The sequence below is a fragment of the Trachurus trachurus genome (assembly GCF_905171665.1).
Source record: "Trachurus trachurus genome assembly, chromosome: 15".
In the NCBI taxonomy this organism is placed as follows: Eukaryota; Metazoa; Chordata; class Actinopteri; order Carangiformes; family Carangidae; genus Trachurus; species Trachurus trachurus.
The window spans coordinates 7,808,776-7,832,529 of NC_139906.1; the positions used below are offsets into that span (position 1 = coordinate 7,808,776).

Below are 23,754 nucleotides of genomic sequence, written 5' to 3' on the forward strand. Positions count from 1 at the left end.
TCTCTTTCGATAAGTACGTCTGCTTGACAATACATTCCTTTAAAAAAGCCATTATTTATCAGGGCATCATTTGGAGAGCAGCAGCATTAAGCACATTAGAGTTAAAAAAGAAAAAGAAAAAAGCTTTCAGGAAATGCATTGTAGCCTATCTACAATCAGCACTGTCCAAACACAGGGAACAAGGATCTGGCATCTGCCCAGGCGTGATGGTGAGAAACAAAGGTGAAGAGTGTAACTGAGGGAAACAGGGAACATAAAGCAGCACGTACTGTAAGGTGTTTGTGTTTCCCAGTTCAGTGTTTCAACCAATCCTCCAGGTCAGTTCAACTGCTAACAGGGCAATTATTAAAACCCCAGGACTTAAAACATGATTTTTAATTCAGGCGATAATTTAAGATAAAAATATTCCTTTATTCATCCCACAATGTGTCCAGTATTGCAGCAGCAGACATCAATCAAAAGAATACAGAGTTGCACTTTGCGATGCAACGATAAGGACTTACTGTTATTTCAGCTCTTTGGACAACAGTGACAGACTCCCACTAACCCTCCATGTCTCAGAAATTAGCATGAAAAATATCAAAAGATGAGCTCTGATATAATATCCACTCTGTGAGGGAATATTTTTGTTGAAATCTGAAGCTACAGTATCAATTTATCAGTTTACTTAATGATAATAGAAAAAGTTGGCTAGCTTCAGTGAGGCTGGAGTCAGCTTCAGCACCTGTTGCAGTGTCAGCCCTCACATTCTTCCTGAGTTGCTGAGCATGTCCATGTTTTCGTGGTTAAAGTCAAACTCGTTCTTGAGCAGTTTTAACAACGGTATTTGGTTTTAAACGACCTTCAGGCCTGAAAAGAAAAACAAAACAAAAAAAACAGCAGAACTGACAGGAGGTCGGGCACAGACCGGTCGGTCCGGTCTTTAACGTTTAGTCAAAGCAGATGTGTTCAGAGCCACGGTGTGTGTTTCCCTCACACAGCAGAGTACACAGACTGTGGAGTGTGATTTAACACGGCCGTGGCAGCAGCGCTATTCATGAGCCGTGAGCCGTACGACGACATCACCTCCACTGTGTGTCAGGCAAACACACACTGACACACACACACACACACACCCGTCAGTTGGAAAAATGAACAGTGTAAACTTTTTTGCTTGAGCGAGTGTGACAAGTCTGAGTGCTGATACGCACAAGCTGCAGCTGAGTTACAGTAATTACTGCAAAAACAGAGCACAGGGACACGTCTGTGCTCGTTTTTCTGCATTGAAATCAGCACAATTAAGGCAAATCCCTATACGTGTGTGTGTGCGTGTACTTGTAAATGCTACATTGTGAGGACCAATACTATTTTCCCACAAAGTGAGGACATTTCTGGAAAAAGACATTTCCAATTGCATTTAGATGGTGACATTGGTGGTTTTAGAGTTAGAATCTGGTGTTTATTTTCTATACAGATCCTATGAAGTTTGACGAAGTTGGACGTTTTTTGTCGACGTGCTCTCAACGCTACGAGTTCAAATCTGTTCAACTTTTAGAACAGCGCAGTGCTTGTCTATGTCACTTTTCCCACTTTGACCAATCAAAATACAAGAAGGGGCGGGACATACTGTATGTTACCAACAATAACACAATTGCTCATTGTTGTGTTTACATTAAAAAGGAAGGAACACGGAAGTGTCACAGGACTCAGCCCCTTAGGTTGATGTCAGGGTTGAGCAGTTTATAGTGATGGTTGTTGAAGAGCGTCCGCACAAAGATATAAGTGCAAGAGTGTGTGTATGTTCTTGTATTTACTAAATACAGAAATGTGTGTGTGTTTTTCTGCTATTATTGTAGAGTTAAAATGTCGATTTAATCTATTCAAAGTCGTTTTTTGGGTTGTTTACATGAGGTATGATCCCGGATTTCCAGGTTTTAGACTGTTAACACTGAGTGTTTTTACAACATGGGGCTAATTTTCATATTTTGAATACAACTTTATATTTTATGATAACATTTGCCTACCAAATAACTTTTTCACATGACCTGTTCAGTTTAACCCCTCTGTGGTTTTGGTAGGTTTAGGGTCGGAGATGACCAGCGCCACAAAAATAAGAACCAGGTTGGAAAAAAAAATAACCGAAGCGAGTTGGACGGTAAATATAGAACGAGGTGTCAGCGAAACCTAATCACCCTCACCACAGACACACTCGTGTATTCAGATTTTGTGCACGGTTAGTGGCTGCATGTCTCTGTCACACACACACACACACTGGGGACACAGTGTGTGTGCGTGTGTGTGTGTGTGTGTGTGTGTGTGTGTGTGTGTGTGTGGTAGCTGCACCTGAGCTCAGGTGTCCCAGGAGCAGGAGGCGGAGTGGATTTGCTTTGTTGTCATGTTCCCATGTGAGCGTGTATCACAGACAACGGCAGCAACACAGACACACATGAATTCACTCGACACAACACACCAGTGCTAAACTCCACCCCGACTGTCTGTAACTGTCCTCAAATTAAATAACAAATAAAATCCTGTTTTGTTTTGTTTTTAATGTTCATTTTTTTTGTCATTTTCTAACAAATTAATTTTTTATTGATTCAATACTTTTGTCATCAATCATATAAAACAAACATTGTATCCTGTGTTGCAGTAAGCAGATACAATGTCTATACATTATGATATGATTCAATATAGTCAATTTAAATAATGCAATATGAAAATATACTCATACATGTAAGTAATCACTGTAAATTGTTTGGGGAAAAAGTACATTTTAGATCCCACAATTTCAATTACCCCTATGCGCATGTATTATATGTACATATATTGAACTTTTGAATATGAAATAAAACTATATAGCATGTAAAAAATGTACATAAAACATTAGAAATATCAACTATTTCATATAATGACATATATACTTTAGGTCTATGTTTTTGTATGTTTGCTTACATTGTTGACGTGAATGTAGTAGGCCTATATCCATCCCAAAACCTATTATGTTGATAATTACAGTGGCTTCCAGTATATCCACAGAGTGTTTATATGTGTGATAACAATCCCTTTTAAAGGTGATTTATGTAGCAACATCATCTTAAATATATGAATATACTGTAAAAATCAATATCACAGTTCTGTTATTGATTAATTTAACTTGTATAAAAGTGTTTTCATGTCATTTGCAGACAGTGAAAATCATCAGTGTCTCTGCCTCCAAACTACATTCCAGCTACATGTGTGAAAACCGTGGGGGGAGGCCTCATCACGGATAATTGCAGAGCGGTCAGGACAGCGGGGAGACCACAGATGCAAACAGCGGCGCTGAGTGCGACGGTCACAGTAGGTGGTTTGGTGGGTGGTAGTGTCTGAGGAATTTCCTTTCACGAGGACGAATCCTGCTGATGACAGAGGTCACAGATTTACGTGTGTGTTTATGCAGAGAAACAGTGAAGTGTGGACAAATGAAATGAATAAACAGAGCGAACGTCTCCTACATCCACAGATCAGTGTTTATACACATCAGATAAACATATTGAACCCACTCAATTTGATTCTCTACATATACAGAGTTAAAAATGATCCTCTGCTGCCTGTCGGCTGCTGCGTGTGCCATTGTTTTAGTTTAGTTTTAAACTCGCACTTCCTGTTTTATTTTGACTAGCACGAACTCTCCCGCTCGTTTCAGATTCACTTCCTGTGTCTTCATGTGTGTTTCCTGCCACTGTCCTAATACACTCCCCTAATGTTTCTCCTGCGGCCTGAACCCTGGACCTTCACACACTTAATTGACGTCATCTGGCGAGTGATTCATTGTAAGAGAGGCTGCTCCGAATGGTGTAAAGAGGTTAATATGAAGGCTGTCATGTAAAATTACGTTAGTTCATTTTGTGCTTTCTTGTTCACCATTCTTCTATCATGTGATTTTTGTCTTATTTTTTTCTTTTCTCATTTCTTTTATTGTTTTTTTTAATGCTTCTTTAATATAACCCCCATTTCAAGCCCCACTTTATACAATTTTAGGCCTAATTTTGGGGTTTCATATAATGATGAAAGCCACAATATGTTTTGTTTTCCCAGATGATCACTTTCAGTTTTTTTTAACATTAGTTCACATAAGCAGTAATTTAATCCCGCTCTGTGAACAGAGGATTTCAATGACGAAGCTGCTCAGCGATATAAAATGACACCGGGCCATTTCCTGTGAATCCTGCTCAGGATTCAAACACACACAAACAAACTGTACACCACCAGATACTTCAACTGCAACCATTTTATTTTCATCACATCGACTGGGTTTTTGAAGGTGATGCTGTCTGACTGGAGACTGCAAACTGAATTGCCCTATTTGGGATAAAGTTGTTTGAATTGAATTGTTGTTGTTCTGTTGCGTTTGATCACTGTCACCACAAACCGAAGACAAAGTGTCAGTGATGTCCGCCTGCTCGGCAACGACGCAACAATTAGTCACCTGACGCTGACACAGTAGACCCGCGTTAACCCTGGAGGAGTAACAAAGTCACTATGGAAACGGTCTCCTCGTCCGCATCACTACACAAAACAGAAAGCGATGCAAACACTCACAGCCTCTTACATGTCTAAAAGGCCTGACAGACACACAGCAACACAGCAACACACACACAGAGACACACACATACATTTTCCTATTCAAATCAACTTGACTGTGATAAAAGAAAACGCTCAGGCATATTTACATGTATTATGCACAATATTGTTGCTGCCTACAACCGTCAACAGACATTGTCCTGTGCTGTTGTAGTTTAACTCCTCGTGTGCTGCAAGATTTAAAGCACATTCACAATTCACTTTCATATGTGGCTTTATTTCGTGCATGCAACTTCCAGTTTGTGAAGCCCACAATAAGTCTGCATCACGTCTGCTCAATGAGGCGCGATGCACCGTGTTGTTTCCTCTGATGTGTCCGTCAGAGTCCGTCTGCGTAACGTGAGACCGGGCATCATTTACAGCATCAGATTCACTGAAGAGTCTCGTTTCAATTCTGCAGAATAAAATAGGATCTTAGAGGATGAGTCACTGCTGTCGGCTGAAGTATGGAGTGATGGTTACAGTATGACAAGACGCCTCAGTATTGAAACACAGTGGAGAGAAAGAAACAGAAATATGGTGGAGCTGGAAAACTATATACTGTAGCCTATATTTCAATCTCCGTATTGTAACGTTCCATTATTATCTCATAGCGTGGTGAATGTGCAGGTCACAACTTGTCCACCAGAGCGTTTTGGAGTTGTTGGATTGTGTATTTGATGAGTTTGATGAGGGAAACCAAGAAACCCCATTCGCCTCCGTAGCGTAGCTCTGAGCAGCTCGCGGCTCTGCTCCGCCGTTCTAAAAATAGCTTGCACCGACAATTAAAGGTAACGAACCTACTGCTATGACTGTACCTGTAGGGATTATGGTAATGCACCAATGTTGAACTGTCCCTTTAAAGCCTTTAAACAGGATTTGTTAACACAAAAAACATGATAATGATGGTATAATACGGAAATATTGTGTCATTCCACTGTTGGTCGTGTTAAAGTTGATGTTTCCTGACATCGTGGTTTCACTGTTTGCATCACGGTTTATATTTATTTGAGGAATGACATAATAATTCTGAACTATACACATACATATTTGTATTATAACATCATTATCACATTTTGTGTCTCAGCACCCTGGTGTGGTTAGGAAATAATGAGACCAGCTTTATGTGTAAGCTGAACCTGTGTTGAACCTCATTATTTAACAGTGTGAACTACAACAGCTGCTGCAGGTGTTGCTCCGTGGGGAAGTCCGTGCCACAACTCAGATAGTAAAAGTGGCAGATGCTCTAACAGTGTGAGATAGCGCTGCTGATAAGTCACTTTTATCGCTCTGTCTGACTCACATTGGGCCGTCGGTGCAGCGGAAACAGATTCATGTCAAATCTGCGACTACATTTCCCACAATGCATCTCAGAGTACAGTCAGAATACCTGACAGTGTTGGTAAACAAGCATGCGATTGTCTCCATTTCCGACCTTGTGGTGTTCGGCCTTGACCGGCAGCTCCTCAAGTGACATCTGCGTCACGTGAGGAGATCACATGACTTTCTCAAAAAAAACTCTGAATGAAAAAAAGGAGTTTCTCTCTTTTGTTCCGTTTTCATTTCTGCTTTGTGTCGTGTCGTGCTGCACCTGAACAAACCATGTGGTTTTCAACAAAGATGACTCGTGCAACAATCGCAGGGAAGGGAAGACACACTCACACGGCAGCGTTTTGACACACGCAGCATTTCAAAACCGAAGTCATGGGAGTTTTCCACACATCAGGGGATCTGGTCCCATGACCTTGTGGGTCAGATGTGAAACAATCATTTATTTTTAAATATTGGCTCTCAGCTTGAAAGGCTCGAGAGTGAGACAACACAGACTTATGGGAAACACAGAAATGGATCTCTGATGATCTGCGGTGTGAATGAAATACTGATGTGGCAGCAGATACTGAACATCCTGTTTACACTCAGAACCAATGAGAGCAGTTCAACCAGTTCGTACTTCTCATAATGTAATGATCTCACTTCATTAAAGCCAAATAATCAATCATTTATAATATTATATTATTATTATTATGATGATAGTTTAAATCATCCTGACACTGGATGCACAACAATCACTTAGTTTTCAGATATTCACTCTCATGATCTAGTGTTTCTCTCTCTAGAACAGTGGTGGACAGTAACAGAGTAAATTTACTTAAGTACATATCCAGAGGATTTGTACTTTACTTGAGTATTAGATTTCTTTGGTACTTATTACTCTTACTTTAATACATTTCCAAGACAAATATTTTTACTTTTACTTGAGTTGATTTCTAGGAAGGCTGAAAAGTACTCTCAGGTCTGCTCTTTTTTTTCTTTTCTTTTTTTCTTTCTAAAATACTATTGGCCACAAGCTGTGTTTGTCGAAGAAGGAAACCCCAACCCTAACCCTAACCCCTAAAAGCAAGCACATCAATGCAGGTGGTTTCAAAGAGTTAAAAGGTCCTTAAATTCATTTAGAAAAAAATATAGTAATTCATTGATGTGAAAAATAAGAAATTTACACTTACTCTTACTTTTACTTTTACTTAAAAGCATGTACTTTTGGATACTTAAAGCAGAAGTAAGTGATATATTTGTGTTAATATAAGTCTTAAATAGTTATATCTTCCGACAGCAATCACTTACATAGAGTGTTTGGACCGAAACACGGGTCTGTCAGTCCCTCTGCTCTGCTCTGAGCCGAGGAGAAAACATTTATCGTATCCTACAGTTTTTATCCAATGAGGAGAGAGAACGGCATGCAGGGCTGTGTGTGCAGCCAAGGGACGCCGTGAATGTGGCGACGTAGGGACGAGGACTGTTATGGTGCGTTCAAGGAAACTCGTAACTCGTGTTTTTCCGACCTGTGAAGTCATACCAGTTCGATCTGGTACAAGTTCACCGGTCAGAAGTTACGAGTGGCCGTTATAGTGACTTTCACAGGTAAAACAGGTCGGAAAAACACGAGTGGGTTGCCTGAAATGCTACAAAGTCGTAAGTTGTGACTTGAAGCTGTAATTTACGGTTTCAAAAGCCTGCCTGGAACGCAGCATTAGCCAAAATGACCGGATCGCTTACTTCTGCTTTAATTTCTAGGAAGGCTGAAAAGTACTCCTTACTTTCAGGTCTGCTCTTTTTTTTTTTTTTTTTTCTAAAATACTATTGGACACAAGCTGTGTTTGTCAAAGAAAAGGTCCTTAAATTCATTTAGAAAAAAATATAGTAATTAATTGATGTGAAAAATAAGAAATTTACTCTTACTCTTACTTTTACTTAAAAGCATGTACTTTTGGATACTTAAGTACCTTTAGAAGCAAGTACTTTTTTACTCTTACTCGAGTAACATGTCGACTGAGCCACTTTTACTTGTAACGGAGTAAATTTTGACCAGTAGTATTTGTACTCTTACTCAAGTACTGGGGTCGAGTACTCTGTCCATCTCTGCTCTAGAAACACTTCCACTTACTTCCTCTACAACTCACCAGTCTGATCATTGATGTGTTTTTTATCGTCTTGTCTATGGGCAGACAGTCTTCTGATCTGACCGCAGCAATCCATGGGGGAAAAAAGAAGAAGGGGAAAAAAGAGGCTTGTGTCGTGTGGATTGTGTTAGAGGAGCGAGCAGACGGGCACCCGGGCTCCAAAGTCACAGGACCCGAGGACGTCGCTGCCAGGGTCTGAGCGAGGAGCCACAAAGCTGCTATTGTTGCTGGGAGAGGAACCTCGAGCAGACAAATGACAAAGGGAAAAGTCAACGAGGACGACTGCTGTTTATCTTTCAATCCATAACTTTTCCAAAGAGAATTTAATTAATTTGCACGTGTTGTTTTTCTTTACATGCACACATATGCATACAGTACATTTCAGGTCGTTGATACTGTACAGCAGCTGGAGGGGAAACTGTAGAGTTGACCGACATAAATACAGACTGAAGAAAGTGAATATTCACATCTGCTGTGATATAAAACTATAGGAGCACCTCTTTAAGATAATAAACTTGATAAACGGCCTAAACCAACTCATCATAATGTGACTTTATGACACTGAACCTGTTGACTTTCTATCTGTGGTTGGAAGTTTCCTGCTAAAAGATGCTATACCAGACGGTTTGTAAGTGTTATACATTAGATTTATGCCTTTTTACAGACAGTTTTTATTCAACACATTATAAAATATTGATTACGTTTTTGATTTATAATCAAATGTGTCCTGTCTGATTACAGGAAAACCTGCAGCGAAGGCGACCTCTGACCTGTCAGACATTTGCACGTCACACAGAACAACAGGTAACGTGTTGTTCACACTCAACTGTGTGAAGGTTTATTTCTGCTGTTTGTCACACACTGACTGTTATCTTCGGCTTTTCCCCATGACCGTGACCTGATGCACATGCACACAAGTGTCTTTTTCTCTGGGCGGCTGTTTTTCACATGAAGACGACAGGATGCATCTTGATGTGTGTGTGCGTGTGTGTGTGTGTGCGTGTGTGTGTCAGGGGTGGAGGGGTGTCTGCGACCACATGATGAGCGGTCTAGTTGCCCGCCTGACACAGAATCACAACGTCTCAGCTGCCCCGGAGATGTCAGGGAGTTTCCAATCGTGGTGGTGGTGCGTTTGCCCCCCGGCCTTCATGTCACAGCAGGTTGTTGTGGTTGAGATGACCTCTGTTGTGCTGCTTGGAAAATGTTACAACTTCCAGAAGCCTTCATATGGGCTCCTTAAAGTGTTGAATATGAACAAAAAAAGACATGATATGAACCATTGTGTTAACTGGTGAGGAAGATTTAATTTAAGAAATCTGAAGTTGGCGTATTTAAGAGTCTTAGAATATCTTTTTTATGTCTTCTTTAAATCCAAAGCACGAGACAAAGGGCGGCAGAGAGAATCGAAATATTTTCATAATTAAAAAATTTAATCAAAACTCAAATACAATCTCACTGGAATCTCGTTTTATTTGCAGCGTTATGGTGAAACCGGTCCAGTGTCCTGCAGCATGGGAGTCGCATCATTAAAACATCAGGTACCTAAAGATAATTTGAGTGACTGACTCATCCTGATACTAATGATAGAGGAAATAACTCAATCTGAAACTTAGGTCAGAGTGGTGTTCAAAACACCCCCGTTACGAAACACATTAAAACATCCCTAATTCCGAAACAAGAAATTGGAGAGAAATTGTGTCAAAAATCAATTTAAAAAGTAGGTAATAATAATTTATACTTATATTAGTCATCTATTCTACTATATATAAACTGTATATATCCATGTCTGCAGCACCTTTTCCCTGTTATTTAAGACACAGATTACACTAATGCTCAGATATTTGCCTGAGCTCCTTAAAATAGCTCCGTTAAACGCTTCTATAAGTTTCATTTACCAGAAACGGTTTTGTGTTTTCTGTCCAGGAAGTGAGCGTTCAGTCTCTTAATGATGTCAGTTAAGTTTCTCAGTAGCTGTTGCTCGGTTTCGACAGGAAGTGACTCACCTCTTCCCTTCCTCCCGCATGTTTAACGTTGGCACAGACAAATTTCACTGACTGCACCCAGGTTTAACTTTTTTACATTGTTATCACATGTTGTCACAATAACTGATTTATTTTGTAAACAAAAGGTTTTGGCTCACACAGACACACACACTACCACACACACACTCTGTGATGACAGCAGTCAGACATACTGTATCTTTGCTGTAGCTCTGATCTCACTGTGCCAATGTGATTTTTTTCCCCACAGGAGTAAGTTATGGTTTGACACCTCTAACCACGGGCAGCCACCCCCAGTAACCACTGTGCCCCTTTAAAGATGAGCTGCTCTCAGATAATCAGATAACTGTCTGACCTGTGCCGACCCCTGCCCCTTCATAGAGACAGTTGAACAATCACGTTCCAACCTCACAGAGTGTGACAGTGTGCAGGTGTTGAGACTGAGACTGACTTAAGTCTTCCTTCAACTAAAACATGTATTATGTTGCACAAAATACATTTAGTTGAGATTTTCCTTTTAAGGTGTACAGAAATGGCCGCTTGTCCTGTTTGTCGCGCTGAGTTTTCACGAGTTGCCACACGAGTTTACCCGAGTGAGGAAAACGAATTAGTTTGGTCGTTATCGAGCAGGCGGGATATTCAAAGCTTGGGGCGAGACCGAGCTCGGTGTGTGTGTGTTTGTGTCTTAGACGTTTGATTGACGGATGTCGGATCCAATATCAGTGGCTGATGAATCGTGTACAGGCTGACGTATAATCCGTGCGCCTGCATTATCCAATGCGAAAAAAAAAAATACCACACTTTCATCCCGGATTTAATCAAAAATAGAATTTTGCACAAAGTTTGGCCTACAACGTCTGATAGATGAGTTATTACACTAATGTTAGGACCCAGAGTGGGCTCAAATTCAATTTTCTTTTCTGTACACCCACCCTTTAAGACCCAGTTAAGGTCGCCTTTATCTAAAACTGTTGCACAAAACAACTTCAAGTCTTCTCAAATGTTTAGTTTTCTTTCTGAGGAAAAATGAGTCTTAGTCCCTCTTACTCACTGTGTGTGTGTGTGTGTGTGTGTGTGTGTGTGTGTGTGTGTGTGTGTGTGTGTGTGTGTGTGTGTGTGTGTGTGTGTGTGTAGGGGGTGGGACTTCAACGATTTCAACTGTAAAAGACCAATAAAATATTTCAAAATGTGGTTCAGTGTTGCTGCAATTAATATTTTATTGTTCCCTATTTCCCAATCATCAATGACTTACTGGAAGCTGTATAATTGTGTGTGTCCATGTGTGTGTGTGCGTGTGTTGTGTTGTGCGAGGCTGTAATCTCCCACATCATTTAGGGTCAAGCAGCATCACGCTCATTAAATATACAGACGAATGAAGCTGAACCCGAGAAGCTGCAGCGTCACGACTGAGCCATGAACGCCTCGTCAAAAGATCTGTCCAGATGTAGAGGAAAAATATTAATTCACTACAATATGTAAGAACATATGAGTTAATCCATTTTTTAGCAACATTTAAGCTCTTTTAAATTAATTTCCATCTCAGTTACCAGAATCTGCTGGAGCCTCTGTGGCTGAAACATCCTCATTGTGGCGTGGGAAATCTCTCAATGCAGCACAAAAAACCCGAATGAAAGTTCAGGTTTGTCGAAATCTTCTCATCTGACTCATCAGAGCTTCCTGTCGTGCTCTGACCCTTCGGCTCTTCTTCTCCTGCACCTCATTAACAGCAGCAGCGTGTTTAGTTGTTGGATTAAATCTGATACAGGAGCAGCTGGGTGGCAGCGGTGGCTACAAGTGCCAACATGTGCTCGTCAGACACCCTCGGGTGATCACGTGCACGAACAAACAACGCCTCACTGACCACCTGAGACTCCGGGAGGAGGAAGAGGAGGAGGGAAGAGACACCTGAGTCCTGGCTGTCTGCCGGTCTCTTCACACCTCTGCTATATCCTGTGTCGTGAACGCTGTTAGCCTGGGTGAGCTTCCTGCCCTTCGCTCGGATAACGCAGCAGCGACTGGTGGTGGATCTGCTCTGATGTACACGAAGCCATTCAAGGGATAGTTAAACAATTTGGCAAATTGGCCCATTGCCATAATCCCTATAGTCATAGCAGTAGATTCGTTACCTTTAATTGTCGGTGCAAGCTATTTTTAGAACGGCGGAGCAGAGGCGCGAGCTGCTCAGAGCTACGCTACGGAGGCTCATGGGATTTCTTGGTTTCCCTCATCAAACTCATCAAATACACAATCCAACAACTCCAAAACGCTCTCGTGGACAAGTTGTGACCTGCACATTCACCACACTATGAGATAATAACAGAACGTTACCACACAGAGTTGTTTTAGAGGTAAATGTAGAGACTGCTTGCTGAAAAACTGCCCTCGATGGGAACGCGCATCAGCGGTTTTGCATGAATTTACCTTGAAAACAACTCTTCTTGTCTTGTAACACTACATTATTATCTCATAGCGTGGTGAATGTGCAGGTCACAACTTGTCCACCAGAGCGTTTTGGAGTTGTTGGATTGTGTATTTGATGAGTTTGTTGAGGGAAACTAAGAAATCCCACTAGCCTCCGTAGCGTAGCTCTGAGCAGCTCACGGCTCTGCTCCGCCGTTCTAAAAATAGCTTGCACCGACAATTAAAGGTAACGAACCTACTGCTATGACTATAGGGATTATGGCAATGGGCCAATCTGCCAAAATGTTGAACTATCCCTTTAACTCAGACACACAGCAGGGTGTGGACCTTATGCACACATGCATTCATGAGTATGACAGTAATGAGTCAACTGATGCTGCGGTAATCCATCACATTATTGTTAATCCTTAATATATTCAAACAGTTAAAACCGGTTCCTCCTGCCTCCAATACAAAGACGACATCTGGGGCCCGTCACAAAGGCTGGGACACAACACGTAAAACTACATTCAGTTTATATATGACTTCAATAAAAGAAGTGGTAATGACAATACAACTAGATGGCTTCATAGTTGTTTTAGGATTAGGATCATATATAGTGCTGCTTTCCTCTATTATTATAATAATAGGCCTACTGGTTCATGCTGCTCCAGGTCTCTTGTTTGCTTCTGCCCCACGAGGTTTCTACCTGTTTCTTTGTCTCCACTGTTGCCATGTGCTCGTTCAGTGTGGCAACTGATTTTGATTGAATTGAAAATGAAACTAAAGTTATTATAATAATGTGGTAAAAAAAAAAAGCTTACACTTTCACTAATCACTGGCTGGTACATCTGATCATATCTGCAGCTGCAGAAATGAGTCAGACCCCATCCACATTTTGAGTAAAACTAGACTTTATGTCCAACAAAATACACTCAGTAACTCAATTAAGACGTTTTAGGGCATTTTTATCTTCTTTTTTTTCCTATAATTAAAAACTGAAATCGTCACATACAAAAGTAACAATGTGTTGCAACATCTTATTATTTTATTACAGACCTTGTACCTTGTGTCTTGAATTTGGTTGGATTAACACTCAAAACATACAGGAAATTAGAGTTTTTACAACATCCAAATGACATCTGGTGTGTGTTTACAATATAATATGTAAAATGGACGTTTAACAAAGAGTTTTTATGTCAGCTGTGCTGTATCTTTGATACAGACAAATCTTTTCTCCTTCATGATTTAACTCCTATACATTTATTCTTTGTCGTTTTACTCAATATAAAGTTGATGTTACAAATTATTTGCATACTTTTTTCTTGTTAATGTACGTGTGAATACATATCGATATCATTTTACAACCATTTTCTATTATGAAAATGAGCAAACACTCTTTTATTCCTCATTAGCTTCCCGTAATGCAGCAGTATAAATAGCTGTCTATGTCTATAGCAGTATAAACACAATTATTATCTTATCTACCTTGTTGGACATTATTACCTTCACCTTTGCAACAGTAGCACGGCAACCATGAAAACACCTCTTCATCTCAGCTGGAACAGGGTGGCATCCTCCAGACTTGCTCCATTTTCAATCATAGAAGCTCCTTGACTGAAGTAGCTACTGTGTCCATCAGTAGTGGACAAAATATGACAGAAACACAAGAGAATAACACCAGCCATTCAGTGCAATAAATGGGACAATTTGTGCAATACTGTCCACAAAATTGTTTTCTTTATGACTCGAATGATTGTGTACATGCATAATTATTCAGGCATGGCACAGTGAATTTTGTGCAATGGCAGTAAAGTCTATCTATCTATCTATCTATCTATCTATCTATCTATCTATCTATCTATCTATCTATCTATCTATCTATCTATCTATCTATCTATCTATCTATCTATCTATTCAATTCAATTTGCTTTATTGGCATGAACAGAGATTTGTTTTTGCCAAAGCATTTTAAACAATACTTATAGGCTACTATGCACCACAACATTGCAATTCATATTCAGAACAGCACAAAATACAAAACAAATATTCATCAACAAATACAAATCTATGCATCTGTGATGTCATACTATCTATCTATCTATCTATCTATCTATCTATCTATCTATCTATCTATCTATCTGTCTATCTATCTATCTATCTATCTATCTATCTATCTATCTATCTATCTATCTATCTATCTAAAAAACAAAGTAAAGGTAGTAAAAACTCAGAGCTACCACTACCAGACTTTGCTGCTACCAGCTGAAGCGCATGTTCTAGAAAGAAAAAAAGAAAGAAAGAAAGAAAGAAAGAAAGAAAGAAAGGCAAGGCAAGGCATCTTTATTTATATAGCGCATTTCATACCAAGGCAACTCAATGTGCTTTACATAAAGACAAAACATTATAAAAAAGAAGAAGAAGCATAAGACAGAATAAAAACAAACAAAACACTAAAAACAGAGTTAAAAGCAAGAGCAAATAAAAGAAAATAGATAAAGTTTTAAGTTCTCAAAGCACGTGAAAAGAGAAATGTTTGTAACCTGGATTTAAAAGTGCTCACAGTTGGGGCTGATCTCAGTTCTGCTGGTAGTTTGTTCCACTTGTGTGCAGCATAACAGCTAAATGCTGCACACACAGAAAGAAAGAAAGAAAGAAAGAAAGAAAGAAAGAAACATTTAGACCGAAAAGGTGTAGGCTGAAGCACAGCACAATATACAGTACTACAGTACAAGCCTCCCCTATTAGTTTGGGTGTGTGAGTTCAGGAGAGAGAGAAATGGGTGAATCTATCTATCTATCTATCTATCTATCTATCTATCTATCTATCTATCTATCTATCTATCTATCTATCTATCTATTTGCTTTATTGGCATGAACAGAGATTTGTTTTTGCCAAAGCATTTTACACAATAGCCTACTATACTATGCACCACAACATTGCAATTCATATTCAGAACAGCACAAAATACAAAACAAATATTCATCAACAAATACAAATCTATGCATCTGTGATGTCATACTATCTATCTATCTATCTATCTATCTATCTATCTATCTATCTATCTAAAAAACAAAATAGAGCCTAAAGGTTGAGTAAAAACTAAGAGCTACCAGACTTTGCTGCTACCAGCTGAAGTGCATGTTCTGGAAAGAAAGAAAGAAAGAAAGAAAGAAAGAAAGAAAGAAAGAAACGCAATAGACATTTAGACCGAAAAGGTGTAGGCTGAAGCACAGCACAATATTCAGTACAGTACAGTACAAGCCTCCCCTATTAGTTTGGGTGTGTGAGTTCAGGAGAGAGAGACATGGGTGAAGCCTGCTGCTCGTGCTCCGCCCAAAACAATACGTCACCGTCTGCTCCACCGATGAAAGTATCAACGGGCTGCGCTCGCGCTGCTACAGCAGTCTTCAGTCGTCGACGCCGGAACAACGGCAGCTCCTCGCGGCGATAAAGGAAAAGAAAAAAAAAGAAAGACGACGGTTTGGTTTGCTCGCCGACAAAAGACTCGCATGGATTTACGAAACTTTTCTCCCGGTGTTGCTGCCGTGACTTTGGGTTAACGCAGGGAGAGGGTTGGGGGGACAAGTGTGGAGTGAGTTGACCCAGCCCCGGAGGAGTTTGTGTTTGGGTTTTTTTTTTTTTTTGTACTTTTTTTTTTTTTTTTTTTTTTTTTTTACTGTCAGGACGTCACGAGGAGTTACCTGGCGTCATATCAACGGACAAACCATCTAACCGTTGACAACCGTTGACCCAGCTTGAACTTAGCAACCACCACTACTACTAACGTTACAACTACTACTGCTACAAGTAAGTGTACGAGTCTAAACGTAGCTAAAACATATGAGGGGGTCTGTCTGAGTAATGTAGGTACATGTGGTTGTAAGTTTTGCTGATAAAGAAAAAAGAAAGAAAAAAAAACACACAGTCAGGAAATAAATATCTGTGAAGGTTCCTCTCAGTCACACATTGTACTTACAGGTTCACACACAACGAGCTCTGCAAGAAAAGTTTGTGTTGGTTTTACGTGACGTGAAGACAGTAGCTATCCACGACCAGCCAAGCAAGCAAGCAAGCAGACAGACCAGACTACTTCAGGTACCTTAGGGGAAAAGGAAAACGTAAAACAGGAAACGTAAAGTAGCTAAATCATAATGAAGTTTATCTTATAGCTGAGGGCTTTGTATTGTTCGCTTATTATGCCATGTTTGAGTTACTGTATTGTATTGAAATGTGGGGCAATACATACTACATGAGTATAGCACAAAGCCATTGTTTTTGTTGCAGGAAAAGGAGCATGAAGAGGAATACAAAATGTTGATTTCAGGGAGTTGTTTGTTAAGTCAGGGCTGTTGAAGCTCAAGGAGTTGGCCTCAATTTGGGGACACTGTAAATCTGCACAAGTTATTTGTATCAGTTTAACAGGACGACAATCACAGAAGAAACTTTAATGTTGCTGTTTAAAAACTAAATACAGCCAGGAAACAAGATATAGGCTATGTGAAGGTTCCTCTCAGTCATACCCACAGGTCACAGTGAGCTCCCCAAGAAAAGTTTGTTTTGTTGTTGGTTTTACCTGACTTGAAGTATCCACAACCAGCCAAGCAGACAGACCACTTCAGGTACCTTAGGGAAAAAGGAAAACTAAGTCATAATGAAGTTTATCTTAATTGAGGACTTTGTATTGTTCGCTTTTTTATGCCGTTTTTGACTGACCGTGTTATTGAAATGTGGGACACCATAGGAGTAGCACAAAGCCATTGTTTTTATTGCAGAAGAGAGCTAGTGTTGTAGTACTCCCGAGACCACATTTTCATGATCTTGTCTCGGTCTCAGTTGAGAAGGACTGGATTTTTTCTCAAGGCCAGTCAAGACCACAGATGCGGTGACATCTCTTTTTTTTTAGCCCCAAATGTCTCTCTCTGTAACTCACCCACTTTGGTTTAGGCGGCCTAATGTAATTCAATAACTTTAAGATAGTTAAAATTGTTCTACCAGAGTATATGCTTGTGTAACCATCTGAAAAACTTGGTGGCACCAGTGATCAACCCAAACTTTGTTTCAATTAAATATGGTATAGATTTTATACATAATTAATTATCTTTTCTTTTTAGCTGAGGAATAATGTATATCAAGCCAATACAGTAATGGGCTTGCATTGGTTTGGTCCCAGTTGGACTTGGTCTTGGTCTTGACTCGGTCTCGACTCTGGACCCCCTCAAAGTCTTGGTCTTGTCTTGGTCTTGACTCTGTCTGTGGTTAGATGGTCTTGAATACAACACTAAAATGAGCACTAAGAATAATACACAATGTTGATTTCAGGGAACACACAAATGGGTTGTTTGCAAAGTCAAGGCTGTTGAAGCTCAAAGAGTTGGCCCTAATTGGGGACGCTGTTGGTTGTTTCACAGAGCAGAAGTTATTTGTATGAAGTTCACAGGACGACAATCACAGAAGAAAATTTAATTTTGCTGTTAAAAAACAAAACACAGTCAGGAAAGAAATATCTGTGACGGTTTCTCTCAGTCATACCTACAGGTCACAGCCAGCTCTCCAACGAAAGTTTGTGTCGGTTTGAGCGAGGTGAAGTATCCACAACCAGCCAAGCAGACCACTTCAAGTGCCTTAGGGAAAAAGGAAATCTCAGGGAAAAGGAAAGTCAGTCAGAATGAAGTTTATCATAATTGAGGACTCTGTATTGTTGGAATGAACAAATAAAATGAAATGATTAAAGTCATTTATAAAACAAATCCAGTGTAGATGTTCTGCTCTTGTTTTTAAACATCTTGTGAGTTTTAGATGAAAGAAACTGTTTTAAAGTTGTCAGAGAGAAACTACTTTTCTCTAAGCAGCTGATGTCTTTGTCCACTGATGAATCATTAATGAAAAACACTAAGGGAGGGTTTCTGCCCCGGTCTGTGTGTTAATACTGATTTATCACAGTAAAGTGCCATGTGTCCCTGAAACCTTAGAGACACAAACACAGCACAAATGAAGCAGCACCCAGCGTTAATCCAATATTTGCAGTGGACACCTGAGAGAATAAATTGTGAATGGCGCTTTTGTCTGCTGCTTGGCACGCCGTTTATTTCTGGTAACCTACATCTTTTCAAGCTGGAGCGCCAACCTGGCAAAGTCTGCTCCTATCTCCTCCTCTCTCTGCCCTCTCTCCTCTATCTCTGATGCCATACTGTATGTGCTCAGCCTCTGCAAGATATAAGTTTTTAATCACATGAGCAACATTTTCCAGAGTTGCCCTGCAGATGCGTGTGTCATCTCTGAGGCTCTGCTATGTTTAGCCGGGAACGTCCAAACCACACATTGGATGAGTTGCCTCCATCCAGTCTGGAGTCTTAATTTACGACCAGAGAGTCAACATTATGAAACAAAGTTAAGTTTAACGAAATTAAGACTTGGGATCATCTAACCATGGCACCGAACCAGCCTCGATGTTGATCTTGATGTTGATGTACAGTGACGCATGAGTGGTCAGAAGTCATTACCATATAATCACATGATTGCCCAGCGCTCATGGCTCGGACCACTCCCATCTTCAAACTTGGCCTTAAAACTAGACACCTGTAAAGTTTCAGGGCTTTATCTTGCATGGCTGCGACGCTATCATGGTGAAGGTTTGTTTAGATATAAAAAACACTTGCCAAAGTACTCTACCTCTGGACTACCTCTGATCATTTCACCACAGTAGCTGTTTTTTTTTTTTATACCAAAAACACAACCACATACACACACAACGATTCAAAAGAACAAGCTCTGTTTTCAGAAATCACTCTCACAAGTTGTTTCCTGTCATGGAAACCTCTTACCTGATTGTTTACAGTCTAATTAGAGATTTAATATGATAATAAAAAATCTACTCCCAGTAATGATCATCAATTTATGTATAGCTTCCTGCTCTGTTTGTCAGATGCAGTGTTTGCTCTACATTCATTTAGGAGTGGCGGGCCACTACTTTACCTCAAAAAATCCTAGCGGAAACTCGGAGATGTGTCCAATATCTGTGACTATTCCTGCATATCTACTTCCTGTCGTGCATGGTTATTATAGTAGCTTGTGATACAGGTAGCTCAGTACAGATTAATGTGTATGTGTTGTGATGAGCAGCCTCCGATAAAGGAAGTAAATGTGTTTCTTGTGTGTGTGTGTCTGCAGGGACTAGTATATTTGAGCGCTTGGCCTTTTAGGAGATCCAGGTAGCTGCTCATTTAGGCATCAGGTTTCTGTGGTAGAGGCAGAGATACTGGGGATTTGTTTGTCAATTTCATGAGAATAAAGCGCAAACAGTAGCGACGATGGGTCTCCTGTATTGTGTCAGCCGAATGCACTATAACAGAGGCGCTTTGGTCATCTCAGAGCCACTTTATTGATTCAGACATAGCAGCCACTCCGCATAATCAGCCAATGATTTATATCCACATGAACATGTCGAGTGCTCCCTCCTCCCTCCTCCAGCTCAGCAACAGTTAGCGAGAACACGCAGATCTCCGCTTCCCCGTTCAAGGACACTCTGACCGTCATGGGATGTGCACTCACCTGATTAAATCCAACCGGTGACCTTTTTTTGGCATCGGGGCAAATCACTTCCCAGTGCTGCTCCAGCCATTCCTGATATTGGCTGACTAACAGTCATGGATGTGGAAATGAGCAGCAATGAGTAAGAAAAGCCGAAGCATGTCATTTTTTCCTGGAATTTCAAAACGCACAACAAACGTCGGCACTTTTCATTTGACAAATTTGCATGACTGGTGTGTGCGGAGAACAGACGGCTTTAGCTCCAGACTGTTTGTTTTCAGCTAAGCTAAATCCTTCACCGTGCATGCAGCACATTGCAGAGAGATTCTGTAGTCGGTACAGTTTAACAAAACAAAACTTGCTTTTCCACAGCGTTGAACGAGGTGCTGCAGCGTTTTTTTGGCTCAGTGTTTCCTTTTTGATAGAAAAGGCTCTGGCTCTTCACCAGTTCTTGTTTCATTACAAGGATTTCGAGGTCAAGTCATTTCAGCACATATCCCTGATGGGAGAGACCCTGGAGGTTCCCTGGGGGGTTGCTGCTAATTATGGGGACATCCCATCAGGTCTGTACTACAAGCACATTGCTGTCATTCATGTTGGCACAGAAATCTGCACCGTGCTGTGTAGAAGACTCACACATAGAGACAGTTTACAACACAGTGCAGGTTTCAGTGTTCAGTGTGTTTAGGTGATTGTTGGTCTGAGCTTTTAATCGCATTCAACACACAACAGAACATTTATGTTTGTGCATTTGTAATGAAAACAACCAACATTGTCTTGTTTATTTTGCTAACTAGCTGTTCACAAAGGGATATTTTAACATTTTGGTAAAATTGCCTTGTATCATAATCCCTATAGTTTTAGGAGTAAGTTAGTTACCTTTAATTGTCGTTGCAAGCTGTGTTTAGAACGGCGGAGCAGAGCCGTGAGCTGCTCAGAGCTACACTACGGAGGCTAATGGGATTTCTTGGTTTCCCTCATCAAACATATCAAATAGGCTACACAATCTAACAACTGCAAAACGCTCTTGTGGACAAGCTGTGACCTGCACATTTACCACGCTATGAGATAATTATGTAACATTACGACACATGAAGCAAATACTCAGAACTTGCTTTTGAAGTCACTCGCCAAGCAGCCGTGTCGGGAATGTAGTTCTGGCTGCATTTACCTTGAAAACAACTCTGTCTAGTAATGTTACATGATTATTTCATGGTGAATGTGCAGGTCACAACTTGTCCATGAGAGCATTTTGGAGTTGTTGGATTGTGTATTTGATGAATTTGATGAGGGAAAGCCTGGAAATACCACGTGCCATGCAGAGCTCACATCTGGTAATGAACCTACTCCTAAAATTATAGGGATTATACTGTAGCAATAGGCGAATTTGCCAAAATGTTGAAATATCCCTTTTCAATTATTGCAAAGCAGAAACGCCTAGTGGTTTTTTCAGTTGTTGTGATCTTGTTCTCACTGGTAGTCTCTTGTAGATAATAGTTCAGGACAGCGTCTCCATCTTTCCTCTGGTGTCAGCAAGAGAAACAGTCCGCAGAGAAATTCAGCTTAATCCAGCCCAGGTTTAGCTAACATTAGTGGGAAACCACAGTGGGAGTGCTGCGCCTTGGCCCAGTTCGCCTGCTGCTGAGCTGGTGTTACCACCGAACATCAGGCAAGACATCAACACTCAATCTGAACCGCTTGCTGCTGCTGCTGCTTTTATTTGTTTATTTGTTTTTAGCAGCGAGTTCTGACTCACACTAACTCGCTTTCACTCACAATTTTTAAAAAACAAATGTTGACGAGAAGATTGATGTCAGTCTGATTGGCATAGAGAGTGTTAATGCATCTAAGCTTAGCACCAAGGTGAAACTGGGATATCAAATGACCTTCAGTAGCTAAAAAACTGTCCTACTTAGGTGTTAGATTTAATTAGCTCAGAAGTCGGCCACTGATACGTTGAGTTTTTTTTTTTTTTTCCACATGCAACAGTCTTCAAAACCTGAAGCCCCACCATGAGAACTATTGAATAATTCGTGTCGTCACTAAACACAGCTGCGACTGACCGCACAGGTTTTGGTCAAGAAGTCGTTCCACTGCTCTGTACACCGCAATGAGTGCACGTTTGCACTTTCCACATGTGTTAAACGCAACAAGACAAGTTTCATCTGACATCTGACAAGAGCTCAGCGCAAAAGTTTTCCTTTTGCTTTAAGCCTCTGTGCTGCGCCAGACAAAAAACCCCCAGCCCATCCTGGATCTATCATCCTCAGGACGTACTGATAGGAAACTGGTGGTGCACAGTACATGCTCACTTGGCTGAATATATCTTGATAAGTATAAAATAAACTGTTCTGAAAACACTGATTATATTTAGTGTGACGTACGCAGCAGTGGTCATAGTAGAGAGTAGTGTTTGGCAATACTTTATCCACTATTTCTGCTTCCTGGGTTTGTCATCAAGTCATGAAAGGTCATCCATTATCCACGCTCCCGCCTTCTTCCTCTGTCCATTAACTTCTCTGCCGACTGAAGTTTTCATTGTTTTTTGTGTTTGTTTCTGTGTTTGTTTGTCTTTTCTCAGTGTATAGACGTTAGGAATGACTTAAGTACTTAACCTATCAGTCGTAGTTCAGCCATGAAACCTTTAAAACTTCTTAAATGACTAGTTGATCTGGATTTTGATGCAGATGACGACTGTAAATCCTGATCAGTTGTGTTTTTTTTGCCAACGTCAGAGCCAACTGCTTTTAAGTGCTTGGCTGCCACTTTTTTCCGGGATCCATTAAAAACAGCTTACAGGAATATACTGCGGCACGGACACAACTAATCCATAATGTTAAAGCCAATTTGCTAACAGCACCAGCTCTTGACTGTGGCAAATACATCAGCAGGTTTTAAGTCTTTTTAATGGCGAATGGAAAAAAAATAAACTGATACCAGTGTTGCCAATAATGGCCAACACACACACACACACATTCACACACACACACAGAGCCTTTATGTAAGCGATACCTTGTATGTACCCAGTGCACTGAGCAAACTGAAGACTGACTTTGTTCTGATTAGTATTCAGACAGTAGGAGGATGGGGACATGCAGTATGTGTTGTACTTTAACTGTAGGATGTGACACTGAGTGTGGGTTAATGTCTCCAAGCTTGTACCACAACCATCTTCAGTTCCTGCTCCGTCCAATACCTTGGTCCCCCGCCCCCAGTCTTTGTTCTTTTCTTTTTTTACAAATGAAACCAAAGGTTAGTTTGATTTCAAATGGCCGAAAACGACATGATTTGCTAAAGAGTAAAAAAAGAAGAAAAGAAAACGCCCTAAGCTAAAAAAGTTAAGTTGACTAGTTGTTCAGTCGTCACATTTTTAAGCAAACGTTTGTTTGCCAAACATTTTCTCAACTTTGAGATGTAGAATTTGCTTCCTCTCCTTTTTTTTCCATTGTAATATCCTGACCTGTTTGAGTTTTAATTTAAACGGTTGGTTTTGCAAACATAGGTAATTTTGCAGGGACCATGATGAAAAACTACTCTCAGTATCCGCCCTACTTGCCTTGATTTTATGTTGAAGGCTATCACTGCGCTGCAACATTCAACCGCCATCCATGAAAAGTCATTTACCTAACCATTCCCCTAATTTGAATGTGAGCACCAGTAAACACAATTATATTACCATGCAGTGTGCAGCCAAACAATAAAATCAAATCACTGTGTGTTTTTATGGCATCATATAAATCTTTATCTCTTTAGTAGTAGCAGCTGAAATGTTTCATCCAACCTTT

At 40.4% G+C, this 23,754-nt stretch overlaps 1 protein-coding gene across 1 annotated transcript in view; it reads left to right on the forward strand.

Moving 5' to 3' along the window:
- The first annotated feature begins 15,829 nt into the window (after positions 1-15,829).
- Positions 15,830-23,754, forward strand: part of b3gnt2b (UDP-GlcNAc:betaGal beta-1,3-N-acetylglucosaminyltransferase 2b) — a 30,607-nt gene continuing 22,682 nt past the window's right edge. Inside the window, exon 1 of the mRNA XM_083988758.1 lies at positions 15,830-16,249. The gene's annotated coding sequence lies outside the window, so the exon portion shown is untranslated. The remainder of the gene's footprint in view (positions 16,250-23,754) is intronic.